The sequence below is a fragment of the Bison bison genome, unplaced genomic scaffold (assembly GCF_000754665.1).
Source record: "Bison bison bison isolate TAMUID 2011002044 unplaced genomic scaffold, Bison_UMD1.0 scf7180017864470, whole genome shotgun sequence".
Taxonomy (NCBI): Eukaryota; Metazoa; Chordata; class Mammalia; order Artiodactyla; family Bovidae; genus Bison; species Bison bison.
The window spans coordinates 280201-286655 of NW_011495031.1; the positions used below are offsets into that span (position 1 = coordinate 280201).

The 6455-nt window shown below is 36.0% G+C and overlaps 1 protein-coding gene across 3 annotated transcripts in view; it reads right to left on the reverse strand.

The window, feature by feature from the left end:
• The window catches only part of TMEM117 (transmembrane protein 117), a 619460-nt gene that overhangs the window by 219569 nt on the left and 393436 nt on the right, over window positions 1-6455 (reverse strand). The window lies entirely within an intron of this gene.

The window sequence follows — 6455 nt, forward strand, 5'->3', positions numbered from 1 at the left end:
CAAAATTCAAATATTTCCTGATGTGTTGAGATTTTTACCTATACTACTAGTCAAAATAGTGATTTCTTTTTTCTCCATTTTCCCTTTCAATGGTACGAACCCTTTTAAAAATGTATTTATTTATTTATTTCACCGCATCAGGTCTTAGTAGCAGCCCGTGTGATCTTTTGTTGTGGCATGCTGGCTCTTCTCTAGCTGTGGCACATGGGCTAGTTGTCCCGAGGCATGTAGGATCTTAGTTCCCAGATCAGGGACCAAACCCATGTCTCCTGCTTTGGGAGGTGGATTTTTTAAAAATGGACCACCAAGGAAGTCCCATGACTTGAACCCTTTACATGGCACATTTATTCTAATTATCCAGCATTTTCTCAAAAATGCTATACCTCTTTTTCTCACACGCACAGATCCTGACATCTTGGGTAAAGTCACATCACCACTGTGATGCTTTTCCCTGTTCCTTCCAACTGTAGTTCTTGAGTCATCCTTCTTATGTCACAGATCCCTTTCCACCTTCTATTTTACTCATTTATGTACTATTTCCCTCTCTTCTCTACATTTTAAAATTCTTGAAAGTGAAGATTTGTTTTTGTTGCCCTTTTAATGTCTAAGAATCTTTTACATAAAAGACTTCAAAATATTTGCTCAAAGAAGATACAAGGAAATGAATTGATATAAATGCATGCTTGTTTTTACAAATGCATTAACAGCTATATAGGGGTAAGAGGATAACAGGTACAAATTCTTATATATAAAATAAATAAGCTAAAATGATATATTGTACAACACGGGGAATATAGTCAATATTTTATAACTTTAAATAGAGTATAATCTATAAAATACTGAATTATGTTGTACACCTGAAACTAATATAATACTGTAAATCAACTATGCTTCAATTTTAAAAAGCACAAAAATGCATTAACAAAGTAAACTTCTCACTGGCTACATCTCATATTAATAATTTCAAATATTAAAAATAATCATAAGTAAATAACCAATTACAAAAGTATTTTTAAAAAGCTGATAGATGGGGAATCTACTTTTTCTAATAAAAGAAAATGTATTGTGTATGTACACACACATGTTCCTTTTTTCACAAAATATACCTTCCTTTTAAGAGAATAGTTTTCATTAATTATATATTTAATTTATAGAGTTCAAATGAAAACAAAACAAATTCAAGATTAAGAAAATATATAGGATGAGATATACTGAATTGAGTAAGGAAACATTTTCATAATCAATTAAAATATACTTTTTCATGCTCTTTTAAAGTGTTAACATTACATTTAAGTGTGACTTCCAACAATGATCTGACTGGAATGGAATGGGTGAGATTTAATCATTTATGATGAAAGATTTTGACTGGGTAGAGGGGTGATGTCTTCTGGATCAGTGACCCCTTCAATACTACTGGAGTTTCTGTGGAAGGCACACCAATTCTCAGGCAAGCCCATCTTGATGTGCTATACAACATCTAAGAAATGGTCTCTAAAAACATTCACTGGCATGCTAGTGACTAAGATGAAATCAGAACAGAGGGTGAGGAGCCCAGTCTCCAGGAAATATTCACTCATTTCTTCTTTATACTCTCTTTTCAACATCACTTCTTGGATAGAACTCCCAAGCTTCTCTTGGTTGATGAGAACCAAAGCAAGTTCATGGACCATCACTGAGTAACACTGTGAATTTATTATACCTTTGTCTAACTCAGGGCTTACACCAACTTTGTGTGTGATGTGGTTGTACTACTGAATCTGAAGATTCAAGCATAAGTAGTCTTAATATAAACTTTCAGTTTATTTCTTTAAATTGTTAATGACTTTGGTAATTGTGAATGCAAGTGATATGAATTCAAAAGGAAAAACACTTGTTTCATTTACTTTTAAAGGAAACTTATTTATTAATGACTTTATCATTTATTTTCTTCATGACACTTTACAATTACAAGATTTTATTTTCTCACTCAGACTACTTCCTATAGATTGTATCTTCAATCAAAAAAGATTCATATTTAACAGAATGAACAAAGGGAAGATGATAGAATAAAAGCGAACCATGAATCAAGTGAGTTACATGCTTACGAGAAAATGAGCAAAGACAAAAGCAGAGATATTTAAATTCCATATATTCTTGGGCATAAAAAGTTTTATATCATAACTCCCCTTAAGGAAAGAATTGCTATTCTTCCAAATATAATGACTTCATCCACTATTCCTTCATAACCGTCTTGAATAACAATTCTCTTGTCAAATTTTATTTTTTACAAAACCTCAAGGTTAAGTAAATAAATACTTAAATAAATATTTCATGTTTCACCAGTTTTGTAACAGATTTAATTAATTCTGTTCAACAATATTTATCCTGTTTCAGAAAGTGGCTGCATGGTAATAAATATTTTCAAGGTACAGAATGATTACTGGGTGGATTTTATTCAATTTTCAATGTTTTCTCCAGGGCACTTTCTGGGAAATACTTATTATATTTTCTAGAAGGAGGCAATCTGCTGCTATATACCAATTATTACAGCAGCATGTTTTGTAAAAATGACATTCAAGGATAAAGGCTTTTTTTCAGGAAAATGGCAAGATGAGGCAAAGAACATTTTTCTAATGCCAGACAGCTGGTCTTTTTCACCCCCAGCTCCAACTCTTTATTTTAAGTCATATCATCAGATCAATGTCAGGTCACTAGCAGCTAAATTGGCAGGAGCAGAGACAGTCATTAAAGGGATGCATTCAATAAAGAAAAATCCAATTACCTTCTGCATTAGAAAAATCAAATGCATTTCTTGTGTTGGTCAAGGACAGTCTTTGTGGGGAAAGATGCAGGAAAGGGGTTGCTGAGGACAATGCAGAAAAAGGTTACTGTGTAACATAAACACAATGCAAAACTTGCTGATGCTTCTAAGGAAGATTATTAGAATTTGAAATTGTGGGACTTTCTAAGCCAAGAGATATTTGTTTAACTCTTTGAGTTCCACAGTTATTCCCTTACCCTTTCCTGTTTACTAGGTCTTTGCACAAAATTTAGAACTTCATGGACTTCCCTGGTGGCTCAGATGGTAAAGCGCCTGTCTACAATGCGGGAGACCAGGGTTCGATCCCTGGGTTGGGAAGATCCCCCGGAGAAGGAAATGGCAATCCACTCCAGTACTATTGCCTGGAAAATCCCATGGACAGAGGAGCCTGGTAGGCTACAGTCCATGGGGTTGCAAAGAGCTGGACATGACTGAGAGACTTCACTTTTCACTTTCAAGAACTTCATTATGTTCCTTATTGCATTATGCCTTGAAGGTAGTTTTACTCAGTAGAATCCAAGCTTATTTTAAGGTTTGATAAATGACAACGCACTCCAGTATGCTTGCCTTTAGAATTCCATGGACAGAGGAGCCTGGCAGGCTATAGTGCATTGGTTGCAAAGAGTCAGACATGACTGAGCGACTAACACTTTCACTTTCACTTTCATTGTGCAATTGGACCAGAAACATGAATATCGAGTTGTTGGTTTTTGGTTTTTTTTTTTAGTTCTTTAAATGTTTGGTAGATTTCACCAGTGAAACCATTATGTCCAGTGGGCTTTTATTTGTTAGGATATTTTTGATTACTGATTCAGTTTTCTTACTAGTTATAAATCTATTTCTTTATAATGTAGTTTTTTGTAGGTTTTGTGTTTCTAGGAATTTCTCCACTTCATCTAGATTATCCCACTTTTTGGTGTATTGTTGTTCATAATAATCTCTTATAATCCTTTTTATTTCTGTAGAATCAAGAGTAATGTCCCACTTTCATTTAGATTTTAGTAATTTGAATATTCTCTCTTATCTTAGGGAGAAGGCAATGGCACCCCACTCTTAGTCTGTGTGGCTAAAAGTTCATTATATTTATTGATCTTTTCAAAGAAAGAACTTCTGGTTTCATGAATTTCTGTATTGTATTTCTACTTTTATAGAGAGGTAGATGAATATCGAGTTTTAAAAGTCAGTGTTGTTAGTCGCTCAATCGTGTTCAATTCTTTGTGACCCCATGCACTATAGCCCACCAGGTTCCTCTGTCCATGGACTTCTCCAGGCAAAAATACTGGAGTGGGTAGCTATTCCCTTCTCCAGGGGATCTTCCCAACCCAGGGATTGAACCAGGGTCTCCTGCATTGCAGACAGGTTCTTTACCATCTGATCTACTGAATATGAAAGAAAGTAATCTCTACAGGAATCTAAGTGAAAACTTTGCTCCTGTGTGAGTTGAGTGTATGTGACTGGAGAGTAACAGGGCAGCGGGAAAATAACAATGATGTCAGTAACACCTTACATTTGCTAGTGAACTTAATGGATTACAAACTCTTAGATGTACTTTACAAACTCTCAGATGTACTTTTCTTAACAATTGTTCAATTTTATGTTGTTATATCCCATCTTTTGTCCATAGAGAAAGAAAAATTAGTGACCAGGGTTACACTAAAGTACTATTAATATTTTGTTCAGCAGTTAGCCTGCTCTACTTCTCATCCATGTTTTATCTCTAACCAGCTTTAGATTGGAGAAGGAAATGGCAACCCACTCCAGTGTTCTTGCCTGGAGAATCCAAGGGACAGGGGAGCCTGGTGGGCTGCCGTCTATGGGGTTGCACAGAGTTGGACATGACTGAAGTGACTTAGCAGTAGCTATAGATTTGGGGCAAAATAATCAACTCCTCTGTGTCTCAGTTTCTTATTCATCATCTCTCTGTGTTAGTTTCTCAGTCCATGGACTGTAACCTGCCAGGCTCCTCTGTCCATAGGATTTTCCAGACAAGAAGACCGAAGTGGGTTGCCATTTCCTTCTCCAGGGGATCTTTCTGACCCAGGGGTCGAACTCAGATCTCTTGCATTGTAGGCAGATTAGATTCTTTACCATCTTAGCCACTGTTCTTCATCTAAGGACATATAATACATATTAACAGGTGTTATAATAGTAATAATTGATGTTTTGTGGTTGATATCTGGAACTTCTACCCAATCATTCTGCTTCCTGTGACTATGTTGAATAACTGGATTTGGAGTCAAAGGGATTGACAGTCAAATCATCACTTCCATAAAGACAAGACTATCATATACGAAGTGTTAGAAAATGATTAAAATGTCCTAAAACGTTAAAAATATGTTATAGTTTAAAATTGCTGTTAAAAAGTAAGGCAATGGAGGTCAGCAACCAAAGGCTGCAACAATCTAAGACGGTTTCCTAGAAGATTTATGTAATGTAACTGAGCATTCATTTGCATTTTAACATTCCCCACCTTTTCCAGTCTTATTTTCTTAGCCCAGTTATACATGCAGGTACTCAAATGTAGGTGGTGGTGGTGGTTTAGTCGTTAAGTCATGTCCGACTCTTGCAATACTATGGACTGTAGCCCACCAGACTCCTCTGTCCATGGGATTTTCCAAGCAAGAATACTGGAGTGGGTTGCCATTTCCTTCTCCAAATGCAGGTACTACATACAGTTTTATGTTTAGCATGTGATATTACTCAAAATACTGATTATTAAGGATACAGTATCAAAACATAATAACAATAACTGTAGTTACATAGTGCCTCTCTTGATACAGATATTACGCAGTGAAGTATTATTTAAGGGATATAGCGCTATTCTATTAAGCATATATGTTAGCGGTATTAATGAACCAATTTACACATAAAATTTTGCATTCTCATTTGAAACTTTTCTCCATTTAACCATATACCTTGAATATTATACAACAGAACATGCAAAGCTATTTAAATAATTTCTTCCTTTATTTTTCTCTCCTATATCTTACGAGCGTTCTACTGAAATATGGGCCTCCCCGGTGGCACAGTGGTAAAGAATTACCTGCCAGTGCAGGAGATGCAAGAGATTCAGGTTCCATCCCTAGGTTGAGAAAATCCCCTGGAGTAGGAAATGGTTACTCATGCCAGTATTCCTGTCTGGAAAATTCCAAGGACAGAGGAGTTTGGTGGGCTACAGCCATTGGGGTCGCAAAGCATTGGACACGACTGAGTTCCTGAGCAAAAAAACACACACTACTGAAATATAAAAGGTTTCTATTTTTTCTGATTTTTTTTTAAGGGTCATTCTTTTATTTTATTTTTTTTTCCTAATTTTATTTTATTTTTAAACTTTACATAATTGTATCTTATGGTAACGATAACCCTGTATGCGAGACAGCAAAAGAGACGCAGATGTATAGAATAGTCTTTTAGACTCTTTGGGAGAGGGAGAGGGTGGGATGATTTGGGAGAATAGCATTGATACATGTATAATATCACATTTGAAACGAATCGCCAGTCCAGGTTTGACGCAGGATACAGGATGCTTGGGGCTGGTGCACTGGGATTACCCAGAGGGATGGTACAGGGAGGGAGGTGGGAGGGGGGTTCAGGATGGGGAACACGTGTATACCTGTGGCGGATTCACGTTGATGTATGGCAAAACCAATACAAT